Raw genomic sequence first — 15,512 nt, forward strand, 5'->3', positions numbered from 1 at the left:
TCCAAGACCAAGTCCTAACTATGTGAATGGGGGAATAATGAAATCTCAAAACTGCTTGCTGAACTCAAAATTAAATAACATATTTCAAATCAGCAACAAAATCTGATATAAATGGTCTTATAAATGTTGTTATTAGACTTAATTAGCAGCGATGTAATTCACACAAATCACCACAGGAGGGCGAAACATGTTCATTAGACTCGATTTGCAGTGGTGTAATTCACACAAATCACCACAGGAGGGCGAAACATGTTCATTAGACTCGATTTGCAGTGGTGTAATTCACACAAATCACCACAGGAGGGGCGAAACACTAATGTTCACTAGACTTAAGTAGCAGTGGTATAATTCACACAAATCACCACAGGAGGGCGAAACACTTTAATGTTCATTAGACTCAATTTGCAGTGGTGTAATTCACACAAATCACCACAGGAGGGCGAACCATGTTCATTAGACTCGATTTGCAGTGGTGTAATTCACACAAATCACCACAGGAGGGCGAAACATGTTCATTAGACTCAATTTGCAGTGGTGTAATTCACACAAGTCACCACAGGAGGGCGAAACACTAATGTTCACTAGACTTAAGTAGCAGTGGTGTAATTCACACAAATCACCACAGGAGGGCGAAACGTTCATTAGACTCGATTTGCAGTGGTGTAATTCACACAAATCACCACAGGAGGGCGAAACATGTTCATTAGACTCGATTTGCAATGGTGTAATTCACACAAATCACCACAGGAGGGCGAAACACTAATGTTCATTAGACTCGATTTGCAGTGGTATAATTCACACAAATCACCACAGGAGGGCGAAACACTAATGTTCACTAGACTCAATTTGCAGTGGTATAATTCACACAAATCGCCACAGGAGGGCGAAACACTAATGTTCACTAGACTCAATTTGCAGTGGTGTAATTCGCAAAAATCACCACAGGAGGGCGAAACTAAATTAATTAGACTCAATTTGCAATGATGTAATTCACAAAAATCACCACAGGAGGGCGAAACTCTAAGTTGGTTCAGGATAGTTGTTAGACTTCAGCACTTCCAATCAGTATTGTCATTATAACAATTTCCTGTTGCTAGAGTAATCAGTCACATGACATTTGCAGCTCAGGTGATTGGCTCAAAACACCCTGGCGGAAGAACTGACACACCTGCAAAGGCCCTATTAATGAGGGCACAGTAATGACCTGAAATGATGCATTTAACAGAAAATGTGCATAAAGCAGATGATTAGTTTTACATTGTTTCATTATATGCTCTGTTATTAAATAATGACAGCCCAGAAATAAAACAATTCACTACAGTCTGGTGGGAATATTGATGACCCTTCCATTTCACAGTATTTCACATGATTATCACCAGTGAAATGAACATAAATTCAAACTTTCTAGGTATTATAAACCTCTGAAACTCAGAAACACTTGTATTGATTATTTCAGCCATGGGGTTCATAGGGTTAACACTGTCCTTAAAGCAAGGCACTTGACTTTAGGATGCTCAATGGGCACTGATCCTCTCATGATTCAGTCTAAATATGTTGGATAAGTAAATGTCTGACAAATACCAAGATTAGTTGGTGTGATGGTGGCATTCAACTGCGCTCAATCAGGATCATCAAACCCAATAAGCAGTGAAGCATTTTAAGTTGATTTGCATAAGAAAACATGCCCTAGGTATTGGGCTAAAGAGTTAAATTCTTTATTTGTTCTTTCCAAAAATTAAAAACGACGGGAAAAAACGGCATATATTATAAAATGAGTCATTTCACAATCCATAGAAACGATTTAGGAGAAAAATATCACGTTTACACGTTCAAAACTACTGCGCTGACGCGAAAACCAATGAGATGTGTGCACCGTCTTTCACTCCGCCTTCTTCTCCTTATATGGTATAGAACGCAGTGCACCCAATGCGCTACGCTTATGTAAACAAACAGACGTTCTCACGTGCGCGCCTGATTCGAAATGAGGAGGACAACATAGCAAAATATACGTTTTTATCCTCATAAAGCAAACGACTCACTTCAGAAGACTTGGAATAGAGTATATGAATCGTCTGGACTACTCTGATTTTGTTTTTGGAGCTTGACACTTACAACGATCATCCATAAAACCTCATCGGGTTAGAGCGACATCAAGGTGAGTAAATGACATTTGTAAACTACCGGACAATTGTTTTCAACTTAATTAATAGATGTAAATGATATCTGCGTTGGAAAATTAAACTAAGAACCACTGTTAAAGCGGATCATTCCTCCTCAAATGCTTAATGACAGTGAAAAAGTCATTTGGCAATTTGGTCTGATCTCTTGCACGTCACTGCGTCTTGAAGCTTCGATTCTTTTTTATGAATCTTTTGTTTCGAATCAGTGACTCGGAACGCGTATCAAACTTAGTCACAGCTTCGCTGTGGTTCGAACCACAAACAAATTTCTAATAAGGTTTTTAACTGATATCTGTCCGTTTTATAGTTTGGGATTAGTTCAAATGCCAAAAAATTGACATTTAATCGTTTAAAATTGGCCTGATTAGCCAAGCCCTCTCAAAAGCACATGAAACAAGCACTACAAATGAATAAAACATATTTCATATTTAATGCTGTTTAATCAGTAATCTGTGCGTAACTTTTTTGTGTTCAAAATTTACAAAAATTTTGTAATGAGCGAGTACATCATGAATCCATTTTCCAAACCTTGTTTTTGTGTTATCCTGAATCGGATTCATTTAAAAAAAAAAAAAACATGAACTTGTATCTGCAGATTGTCACAATGTGAATACTTCAAATACAGACAGTGAAGAACAAAAACATATGATTTTACAACATTGCATTACAATAATGTTTTCATTATAGTGTTATTTTTTACGAGCTCAGGTTTTCACAACAAGGACTATCTTCACATTTTGTTTTCACTGAAACAGTTATATTAATATATAATTAATTTAATTTAACACTCTTGTCAACTAAAATATCACTGATGATGTGTCCGAGTTACACCACTGGGTGTTTCAAAAACCCTATTTGTTGATTAAAATATATTTTACTAAAATAGACTAGAATAAATGGCTATGACTTAACAAATATTAACTTGTGTAAAATAATAAAAAAGTGAACCAAATAAAAACAGTTAATTCGACTTGATTTGCAACACTGTAATTCACACAAATCACCACAGGAGGGCAAAACACTTTAATGTTCGTTAGACTCAATTTGCAGTGGTGTAATTCACACAAATCACCACAGGAGGGCGAAACACTAATGTTCATTAGACTCGATTTGCAGTGGTGTAATTCACAAAAATCACCACAGGAGGGCGAAACACTAATGTTCATTATAATTAATTAGCAGCGGTGTAATTCACAAAAATCACCACAGGAGGGCGAAACACTAATGTTCGTTAGACTCAATTTGCAGGGCTGTAATTCACATACACACACTGATACATTTAAATTAATATATAATTAATTTAATTTAACACTCTCGTCAACTAAAATATCACTGATGATGTGTCCGAGTTGCACCACTGGGTGTTTCAAAAACACAATTTGTTGATTAAAATATATTTTACTAAAATAGACTAGAATAAATGGCTATGACTTAACAAATATTAACTTAATTTGTGTAAAATAATAATACAGTGAACCAAATAAAATCAGTCTGCCTTGCATTTAGTGCAGCTAGTGCTCAACTAATATGACTCCACAGCACCACCTAGCGTCTAACCAGCAGTATTACCGGTATAATTACTTTTTTTTTTTTTTTAAATGACCCAGTTCAAAGGTTTATATACACTTTGTATGTGTCATTTTTGTTTTGTGGTAGTTGTTCATGAGTCCCTTGTTAGTCCAGACCAGTTAAACTGTCCACTGTTCTTCAGAAAAATCCTCCAGAAAAACATAAAACAAGCACAAAAGTTTAAACTAAAGGATTTATACTCTCATTAATTTAATACGATACTCCACATACGAAGAACAGACATGCCAACTAGTTACTGACCTGATGCAGACATACATATCGTCTTGGTCTGGAGCGAGGTTTACGTGAAGTATTGGAAATAAGCGTCTCTAATGCCTGTCTATGAGAGGGCGCTGCAGTTCCATTTTCCACCACAGATTTACATTGGAAATGTGTGGGGCGCTGTAGAGCTGGGGAGGGCTCTGAGACCGGCTGCCTGGCTCAGTAACATAATACATGCCTGCCGAATGCACTATATTTTAATATATCCTGCTCACTTTATGACTTAGACCTCTGTATAAGCTGAATTAATAATAAATTATAAATGTGTTCAGCATTCTGCAACAAATATATTTGGGATTTTCTAGACGTTTTATGTTAGGATGAATATTTTGGCCATACAGATGAGCCGCGGCTGTTCAGAAGGAAACACGATGCAATAAGAGCCAGGATAAACAGGATGATCGGTAAGGGGCTAAAACCCTATTTATTAGCGACACCAGTGGCCGTTAAGTGAACTGCAGCCAGCAACATATTGCTCGTGCTCGCTCTCATAATGTACAAAAGACTGAAAGTGATTCAAGTCTCTGATATACTCACAGCAAAGTCACTTTTCGTTCTTCGCTTAGAAGTAAAAAGTTGGAAATAGCTTTGCATCGATTAGCGAACATCCCGAAAAAAAAAAGATATTTAAACAAAATAATAAAAAAAAAGTACACATCATCCTGTTAAAAAAAAAAAAAAAATAGTTTAATCTCCTGGCTCTTAATGCATTGTGTTGCCTTTCTGAGTAATAGTTCTGTATAGTCCCTCAATTGTCCTCAGAGTGAAAAGATGGATCTCAAAATCATACATGCATGCACTGCTGGAAAGGGATCAATTATGCAGAAGATGCTGGAAAACCTAAGCATGTGCAGGAGCTGGAGGATGAATAGGATTATGAGTTCCTTGTTTAAGACAATACTAAATATTTTTTTTATTACTAAATACTAAATCAAAGTTATGATCCCTATTTGTTACAATTATTAACATTTTGCAGATTCTGCAAGGTATATGTATGTAAACCCATGACCTCAAGTGCATAAGGCTTGGAACTTGGAATTTTGAGAAAAATCGGTGGAATTTTCAGACGCTCCCTTTCGAACATCCAGCGCATTTCGAACCTAAAACTAACTTTAACGCGCTCTCTTGGCGGTTAAACGCTTTGCATTTACATACACATTATTTGATTCAAATAAGGCAAAGTGATAAACACGTTTCAAGTACGTTTTATAGGTTAAACTTTACATTAAAGAAGTCAGTGAGCTCAATGAACGCGCCAGTTTGCGTATAGTGCGACTTGATTAATTACGATAAACGCTGACTGAATCTGCAAAAAAACCGACGCAACAACCGAAATTAAACAATGTTTAAGTATGAACAAACATGATGAAAACATTTCAAATTAATATTGTCTTACTCTTACCGCATAATTAATTTGAGAGTTGATGTGGGTCGTTGTCAAAACGCTGGTCGAGATTCTAACAAAATCATATTTGTTTTCAAACAAATGCATTTTACATCTCTCAGCTGCGACTGGACACTGAATTTATTTCGTGTATTAATGCTATGATATCTTCACCTGCTTTACACGCTCAATAAACCAGACTTGCCCTGCGTCTCAATCAGCTCCCTCGCTCCCTAGGTCGTGAATCAGTATATCATGAAAATGAATGTGGCTGACTCCCTGATCAGTACCCTGACTACTGAACTAGGGAGCTGATTGAGACACACCCTAACCTAATAAGATTGATGCAGTTTTACATCCTCTCCACTAGGCGGCGTAAGCTGGCTTCACTTTCAGCATAATGCATAGGATCCCTAACAACAACATGACTCTGGATAGCAGTGGCCACAACACACTTTTAGACCTGTTTTAATGGCACGAGAGTACAGATCGAGCAGATGAAAGACTCAGCAACACATTTTCCAGCCTAACAGCAAACTCAAGAGGCCTACAATGTGCAGGAAGTGCCGGAAGCAAGTGTCTCGCGACTTGTTTGTAAGTAACTTTCTGCTTACAGTGCATTTGTCTTGTAAACTACTATCGCGCATTATATAGCAGTCTGTTTTTGTATTTAAGTAATTTAATAAGTTGAAGTGTTATTCTAATATGCCATAGCAGGCCTCGTCTTTCAGTTCATTTTGATCACGCTATTGCATGTGTTAAGAAGGATTTCGTGTTGAATGAGTTTATGATAGATGCATGCCTTTTTGTTTAAAAAGTACTTGTTATTTTGACATCTAATCGTGTTTGATGGCAGTCACATCTTCCATGAAGGCTTTGTTTACATGCTGCTCTCTTGCTGAACTCGATTGTCAGACGTTTAGATTAATTAATCAGTTGTTGCGTTACACTTTATATGAATTGTGATATTCATATTATAGAGCAAAACAATCAACTTAAGTGCTTTTTCTCTGTTTAAGATTCTACACATCACTAACTTTATTTGCTGTGGCCTTAAATTGCATTAAGATTATTTTTTGGAATGTGTGATTCAATTAAGACAAGGTTACTTCCTATTGAATACAATATGCATAAGGTTTTATTTGTCTTTTTAACCTGTAGGATAGAAAATGTCTTTAGACTGCCCAACAGAAGCAGAGTTCAGGGACATAGACAGGTAATGCTTGCTGACACCGCTTGATTCGAATACCTTGTACACATAGAAATATTTGAAAAGCCATTTAAGAATCATCTCACCAGTATAGATTGCCTACCGACATTCTTCAAAAATATCTTCAAAATATCATCTTCTTTTTTGTGTGTTCAGCAGAAGAAAATAAATTTACACAGGTTTGGAACAACTTAAGGGTGAGTAAAGGACAGAATTTTCATTTTTGGGTGTATGATACTATATTTACTATACTATATTTCTTTAAGGATTATTGTTTTACAATTGGTAATATATACAATTTAATGCAGACACAATGTTTTCAATTCAGATTTTAATCAGAAATGTTACTTTTTCTAAAATTATTATTTTTATTTTTTATTTATTTTTTAAAAATTGGTTTAATTCAGAAATGCTACTTTTTTTTTTTTTTTTTTTTTTTTTTTTTTTTTTTTTTTTTTTTTTTTTTTTTTTTTTTTTTAAATGGGTTAATGAGTTCAGTAGTTAACTATAGCTAAAGTACATTTTCTTATATGAAGCCATCGTGGTCCAGTGGTTAATGTGAAGGCCGTGACATGGGAGACCTGGGTTCAAGCCTGCTGGAGAGCAGTGTGAAATTTGTTTTTTTTGGGGGATTTTTTTCCAAAAAAAAGGCCAAAAATTAAAAAAAAAAAATTTTTTTTTTGTTTTTTTCCTTTTCTCATGTTTCTCTCTCTCTCCTCAGGTATCTCTCTGCTCAACCAGCTTCGCCCACTCACATCGTGCCTGTTCCATTCCAGCCTGTCTTTCGCTCATGTTCTGGTTGTTTAACTGCCCCAGTTCATGTCTTTCGCTCCTTTGGTTTACCGCCCCAGGTAACCGTGCCATCCAGGCACTGTCGGTTGCCAGCCGACTTTTTCCGTCCGCCACTCTCTTTGGTTTACCGCCCCAGGTAACCGTGCCATCCAGGTCACTGTCGGTTGCCAGCCGACTTTTTCCGTCCGTCACTCTCTTTGGTTTACTGCCCCAGGTAACCGTGCCATCCAGGCACTGTCGGTTGCCAGCCGACTCCGTTGAGGTGGGGTTTGAACCCATGCCTCTATGATCACCTTGTCCGCAACTAACGTGTGTTTAGCCACTAGCACCATCGTGGCTTTCACACCGAGAGCTGACATTTGGGCCACTTTGTTGGATATAGTTTAGTTTACAACAATTTAATGTAAGCAAGAGATGGGCTCGAACCCTGGTCTCCAAGATTAAAACATAACACTTTACAAGCTGAGCTAGTGAATCCGATGAAGTTTTGAATGTTTTGGGCAGGGCTTTATTGATAGCTTTGTTTTATAAGATAAAAATGATATTAGCTGTTGCTGGATTCGAACCAGCAACTTTTAACATTGGCTTTTACTCAGAAAGCACACACTTATCCACTTGCGCCACTGTGACTTTCATGTTAAGTAGTGGCGTTTATGCCACTATGTTAGATATTATGACAAAAATGTAACATAAGCAATAGGTGGATTCGAACCCCGTTCTCTGAGATTAAAACGCAATGCTTTATGATCTGCGCCACAGAGAAAGGCAGTTTTGTGGTTGTTTTGGATGGGCTTTTATTGAGAGTATTGTTTTTATAAGATGACAAACATAAACGATGTAAGGATTCAAACCTACACCTCTATTGTAGCCTTTTGCTCACGAACCACACACTTAGCCACTTGCACCACTGTGACCTTAATTATAGGCAGTTAGGCTACTTTGTTAGATATAATGACAAAAATGTAACATAAGCAATAGGTGGAATTGAACCCGGGTCTCCAAGGTTGAAATGCAACACTTTGTGATCTGCGCCACCGAGTCTGGTGGCTTTGTAGATGTTTTGGACGGGGTTTTATTGAGAGTTTTGTTTTATAAGATGACAAATATAAGCAATCGAAAGATTTGAACCTACACCTCTACTGTAGACTTTTACTCACAAACCACACGCTTAGCCACTTGCACCACTGTGACCTTCACATCAATTGTAGGCAATTAGGCTACTTTGTTAGATATAATGAAAAAAATGTAACATAAGCAATAGGTGGACTTGAACCCGGGTCTCCAAGAATGAAACCCCACACTTTATGACCTGCGCCACCAAGTCTGGTGGCTTTGTAGATGTTTTGGATGGGGTTTTATTCAGAGTTTAGTTTTATAAGATGACAAACATAAGCAATCGAAAGATTCAAACCTACATATTTATTGTAGACTTTTACTCACGAGCCATACGCTTAGCCACTTGCACCACTGTGACCTTCACGTTAATTGTTGGCAGTTAGGCTACTTTGTTAGATATAACGACAAAAGCGTAAGGTAAGTAATAGGTGGAATTGAACCCGGGTCTCCAAGTTTAAAACACAACACTTTATGACCTGTGTCACAGAGTCTGGTGGCTTTGTAGATGTTTTGGACGGGCTTTTATTGAGAGATTTGTTTTATAAGATGACAAATATAAGCAATCGAAAGATTCGAACCTACACCTCTACTGTAGACTTTTACTCACAAACCACACGCTTAGCCACTTGCACCACTGTGACCTTCACATCAATTGTAGGCAATTAGGCTTCTTTGTTAGATATAATGACAAAAATGTAACATAAGCAATAGGTGGATTTGAACCCGGGTCTCCAAGGTTGGAGCGCAACACTTTGTGACCTGCGCCACCAAGTCTGGTGGCTTTGTAGATGTTTTGCATGGGGTTTTATTCAGAGTTTAGTTTTATAAGATGACAAACATAAGCAATCGAAAGATTCAAACCTACATATTTATTGTAGACTTTTACTCACGAGCCATACGCTTAGCCACTTGCATCACTGTGACCTTCACGTTAATTGTTGGCAGTTAGGCTACTTTGTTAGATATAACGACAAAAGCGTAAGGTAAGTAATAAGTGGAATTGAACCCGGGTCTCCAAGTTTAAAACGCAACACTTTATGACCTGTGTCACAGAGTCTGGCAATTTCATGTCTGTTTTGGATGGGGATTTATGGAGAGCTTTGTTTTTTTTGTAAGCTGTTGACAGATTCAAACCCATAACTCTGTCATAGCCTTTTACTCCAAGAGCATGTTTGTCCACTTGCATCACTGCAGCTTTCACATTTGGTCTCTTGTGTTAGATATGATAAAAAAAAAAAAAAAAAAAAAAAAAAAAAAAAAAAAAAAAAAACCTAAGCAATAGGTGGATTTGAACCCAGGTCTCCAAAATGAAAATGCAACGCTTTATAAAGTGCGCCACAGGGTCTGGCAAGGGTATTTGAGTTTTGGGAAGGGTTTTATTGAGAGCTTTGTTTTAAAATTAAAAAAAAAAAAAAAAGCAACTGAAGGGTTAAAACTTAGTTAAACTCAAAAACTTAAGCTTTACGCCACATGGCAACTTGAGCCAAAGGTGTGACAGCTTGTAAATTTGTAATATCTTCTTTTTTTTTTTTTTTTGAGTTTTGTCTAAGACTTTTCAATAAAAAAAAGATGAGATAAAGTCATGTTTCACAAAAGTTAAGCAACAAGTTGTCAATAAAGCAAATCACCAAATCTGAAAAGAAAATACTATAGATATTTACTGAATTGATACTTGCTTGCTTTAAACAGTTGTACAAACCCCAGGTGTTAATACTAAACACCACTGAGAATGTATTTCAACAGATTTCATGTCTCATAGCTCTCATATTTCTAAAACCAAAGATGATTCAAAAGAATCATGATTCATTGTTAATGAATCAAGAGTTGAAACAGTGTGCAGGATTCTCATTTCACACATAAACCACAATGATGGTGACAAATAAATCACTAAGGGTACAACTGTACTCAAACATCGCATCACTTGACAAAACCCAACAAAAACAACAACTTAAGTGCAAACAATGCAATAAACAGTAAAAATTTTCACTAATAAACATTTTAGTCATGCCACAATGCATGCTGGGAAAATTCCAACACCCAGCACCACAGAAATTACTTGTTTTTATTTTATTCATTGATGAATTAAACCGTATAACTGACTGATTGTTTCATTTGTTTTCAGGTTATTGGATGCTTCGTTTAGATCAGTGGTTCTCAAACCTGTCCTGGGGACCCCCCACCACTGCACATTTTGCATGTCTCCCTCATCTAACACACCCAATTCAACTCTTGCAGTCTCTACTAATTAGCTGATGACTTGAATCAGGTGTGTTAGATGATGGGGGGTCCCCAGGACAGGTTTGAGAACCACTGGTTTAGATGAACATCACTGGGATGCATATGCTGTTGTAATTCCCTATACCTCTTCATGAGTTTTCTGTCAACACTCAAAAATACATCAACTGCACGCCACCCAGTGGTGTAATGGTGTAATGGTAAGGAGTGAATAAATCTGTGAACTATTTTGAACAAATCTTTTTAGTGAATACAACAAGAGAATGATTCAAGTAAAATGAATCAAAATCAACATCACTAATATTTTAGCATGCAGTGCTTATGTGAACCAAAACAAATTACTTGTGTATGTGAGCATACTTGGCCAATAAAACTTTTTTTCTGATTGTATCTGTTGTGTTGGTTTGAATGTCTGCTATGTAACAATGTCCAGTTGAATAACTTCTGTGCAACACATTTATTTATATATTTGACTGTCATACACGTTTTAAGTTGTTATTAAGACATTCAACCTCAGGTTGAAGCATTTAAATATATGCATCTGCAAATTTGCTTGCAAACATGACCAATTGCAAATACTTTATTACTGCTGGTCGGTTCTCTTTAGCGCCGTCTGGTGGTCTAAAAGATGAAGCGCACATACTATACAGCAGTGGCGTAGCCAGAATTTTATTTTTGGGGGGGCCCATCTAAAAACGAGGGGGCCGCTACTATAATATATATATTATAAGACACTAATAATGACTACAATGACACTAATAATTCTTAACTTCTAAAAGAAATGCAAAATCAATCGGTAGTTATTAATAGAATAACGAGACATAAATCTTTACATTCAATCGCGTTTGGTCCCATTTATATTTGATCACAGTGCATACTACATATACAAACTTTTACTCTCAAAGTGCGCACATTTGTAGAAATACACGTTTACCTCAGATTTCATTAGATAGAATTTATAGAACATGTACGCAGAGTTTCATAATTACAGAGGTCATAAAATGTAGTTTGCTAGGGGGGTACGGGGGCATGCTCCCCCGAGAAAATTTAGATTTCCTTGGTGTACATATGTGCATTTTTAAGACGTTAAGGCCAACAAATCGGACAACAATAGCTTTAAAACTATGTCAACAAATACATGCATGCACAGTTTTGAGGCAGCTTTAATAGCATGTTTGGCAATTTCATTTTCAAACGACGGTCATTGCTCGTAGTTTCTATTGCGCTTTTTTAAAGCTATAATAAAGTAATTATGCAGCGCGCGCCGGCGCATTTGCGCATGCAATTCTTGAGTGCGCGCCACGAGCACAATAGCCTATAACGGCTGATTGGACAGTCGTGTTATTTTTTCTGAGTTTTACCGACATAGGCTTACATGATCTCATCTGACCTCTTCTAGCAACATTAAATCCAGGGGAGAAGACAATTCTAGAGAAAATGCAGAGCCGCACTCGCAATATCTGAGCGAGAGCAAATAACGCCACGGAAACTGTCTCAAATTAACTATAATGACAAGAAGAAAGATGTGTGCGCTGCAGTCAGAGGTTCTTGATTCTCTAACGACTTTTTATTGGTTAAAATGAATGGAGAGTATCTGAGCTCGAGCATCCACCGGATTTCACTGCATTGAGATGCGCGTCCTGGAAACGGGAAGCCTCGGGTGCGGCTTCACATTGCCACTCACCGCATAATAACGAAGTCTCACGCGCAAAGATAATAACAGCAGAGACTACGCGCAACACGTGAAATAATCAAACCAATAAGTCTAAAAACAGCTGTTGCATTTTATCGCGCAGCATATGCATCAGTGTAAATCAACATAAAAAATAAAAATCGCTCAGAAATCTGGGGGGGCCTGCATGTGGCTATGCCACTGCTATACAGCTGGTTTTATGCAAGCGGCAACCTCCCCCAGTCTCTCGTGAAGCCAATACGGAAGTGACTTAAACTGCGATTCATCGACTGGCCGCTAGGGACAGGCTCCAAAAGAGAGCAGAATCTCATTGAGTCCCATGTTAAATTAGCCAAGTTTACAGCAGAAAAAAACATGTTTACAAGTTGGTTCAAATTGTGGTTTTGGTCTATACTGCTAATTTTGCCCTTCATGACAACTGTGAGGGGGGTGAATTTTTTTCTAACTCATTCTTTTAAATTATATTAAGCCTTAAAGTAATTAAGGGCGTGGTCACTTGAGTGACAGTTGCCGCTGCTGTCTGTGAGCCGTCACTTACCTCAGCTAATTCCAGCCGCTGATTTTGGCATCCCAGCCGTATTTGTGCTCGATTATTTTATACAATTATAAAATATGGCTTGCTGCATAATATTCGAGACTGATGTGTGTCTGTGTAGATGTGCATGCATGCGGAAGAAACAGAACTCATGTTGTTGGATCATGGCATTGGCTGAAAGTTTTGTTTGTGAGATTTACTACAATGACAATGGCGGGAGGATATACAACTCTGACAGCACTGCTTGGATATTCTAACTAAAACTGCTGCACTATTTTGAAAAAATATACTTTGGACACGGGCTCATTTGTTTGTTAGATACGATCGTATACAGTTTTACAACATAAAGGCTGCTCAGATTGCATTATTTCTTGAAGAACGATGACAGAGAACAGATCATTCAGAAGAAATGTGATGCAAATTGGATAATATATCAATATTTCATGTACAAAAAGTACTGTTTTTTCGTTTTGCAATGGACATTCATATTTTACCCACAGATTGGATTCATCTCGCGATCTCTATTTCATTATAAAGGTATGAAGTCCCATTTGATTTTCCATGTTGTTATTTGCACACCCAACACTACTGGTGTTGGAGCATCTATATCTTAAAAAAACACCGTAGATTGACAGTAAACCTTTAGAACTTTCTGATGATAAAACGTATCTTCATTATTAATTTAGATAGTATCTAGATAGATAGCTCCTTTGCTTGCTAACATAGTCACGTCGAGCTAGGCGGGCGTGGTTTCAGCAACCAGTCACATCAGCTAAAACCACCTCCCCGCCTCTTTGCCCATTTTCAGTTATCCGGGAGTGACGTGCGGTGACGCGCAGCTAAGATGGCCGCGGCCTCATTTACGCGTCAAAACCAGTGCCCAAGGAAGTCGACCGGAAGTTGAAGTCGGCCGCGTGCCGCCATCTTGTAGCAGAACTTCACTTGCGTTAGCATCCCATTGACTCCCATTCATTTTGGCGTCACTTTGACAGCGAATAACTTTACATCTGAGGCGTTTAAAGACTCCATTTGTCCATTATTTATTTCTAAAGATACACGACAATGTATAAAGGGCTCCATTACCTTCTATGTTACATTATGGCCCCGTAGAAACAGTTTTTGTAAAAATAGGCTAACGATTGCGTCATAACCACTCGACTTTCTGTCGCACAGTAGAGAAATTATCATACAGACAGGAGGAGAAGCTCGCAGGCAATAGTATGCATTAACTTAATATGGCGTACTGGCGTTACATTTTAAAATACTATACAAAATAATTAATCAGAATACTTACTCCTGCTCACTCACGCCAAAGAACTCCCCGCTCAAGCTCGTCGTCTCTGCAAGATTAACGATGGCAGTTTGCACGCACAGCTACTAGAAGATTTACATCTGTCAGACAGGTTGCTGACGTCATCAAGCTTAGTTTGAGTCTGCGCGTCAGAAACAGAAGTGCTAAAAATCGCTAAAAATGGGCTTCACTTGTCTCAATTGAGTTCCAATGGGGTCGCTGTGTCCATTTCTTTTACTGTCTATGGTCAAAACTGCTGTTCAGAAATCTATGGGTGACGTCACGGACACTACGTCCATATTTTTTTACAGTCTATGGTTTTATGTCTGGTTAGAATAGGGAGATGGTCCTCACTGCAGAACACAAGATCCAGGGGGTGGTGTTGGATCTAGATACAACTCCTCCCACTTTACATATCCCTAAACCTACCCGACTCCGCCCCCTGGATCTCGAGTGTTCTGCAGTGAGGGGCTACTGAGAAAAGGCAAGGATCAGTTGCTTCATATGAATTAAGAATGAGAAAATATTTATGTCTGAATTAACATAATATGAAAACTAATTAAAAACACCTGTGAACTGGACAGGCAGAATCATGCATTCCCTTTACAACCTAAGGTCATATAATATTGTTTTCTTTGAACCCCAATATTTCTTTGAGGGAAAAAAAACCCCTCAAAGAACAAAGGGGAAAAAATATTTTCATATTTCGTGTTGAACTTGATAGTTGAATCATTGAGCAATAAATAATCGTGTCCTGCAACGAGCTAAAATTGTCTTCCACCAGGGGCGCACGGGAGCTCAGAGGGCCGCTATCACGTCGCTTTTTTTTATGACCTACTAGAGACATTTGTGAAAGGATGTTTAGGCCTCAAACAGCTTCTCTCTAGATTAACAGAATTTTCATGTGTTCATGCAAAAGTGTTTCCTGTGTAACTGTTATTTCTTAGAACTAGGCTACATATTTATTCCATGACTGTGTCACAAGGAGTTAACGCATCTTTTTGCTTCCTCTTTTTCAGTATATAAGCTGTACTATCATTACATTTTGAAGACTTTTTTGGTGCATACTGTGTGTGTGTGCCATGTTCTGCCAGCAGCCATATCACCCTGTAGCCCAAGACTGGTTGCCCACTGAAGCTAAGCAGGGCTGAGCCTGGTTAGTACCTGGATGGGAGATCTCCTGGGAAAACTAGGTTCCTGCTGGAAGAGGTGTTAGTGAGGCCAG

At 37.9% G+C, this 15,512-nt stretch overlaps 1 long non-coding RNA gene across 2 annotated transcripts; it reads left to right on the forward strand.

The window, feature by feature from the left end:
• The first annotated feature begins 2,015 nt into the window (after positions 1-2,015).
• LOC125244576 lies at positions 2,016-11,158 on the forward strand. Of its 2 annotated transcripts, XR_007179333.1 has the most exons (6): positions 2,016-2,155; positions 5,786-6,009; positions 6,577-6,631; positions 6,782-6,822; positions 10,656-10,670; positions 10,832-11,158. It is a non-coding gene; the product is annotated as an uncharacterized LOC125244576 (long non-coding RNA). The 2 variants fall into 2 exon arrangements; XR_007179332.1 differs by having other exon boundaries at positions 10,656-11,158.
• Positions 11,159-15,512: the final 4,354 nt, after the last annotated feature.

The sequence above is a fragment of the Megalobrama amblycephala genome, linkage group LG14 (genome assembly GCF_018812025.1).
Source record: "Megalobrama amblycephala isolate DHTTF-2021 linkage group LG14, ASM1881202v1, whole genome shotgun sequence".
NCBI lineage: Eukaryota > Metazoa > Chordata > Actinopteri > Cypriniformes > Xenocyprididae > Megalobrama > Megalobrama amblycephala.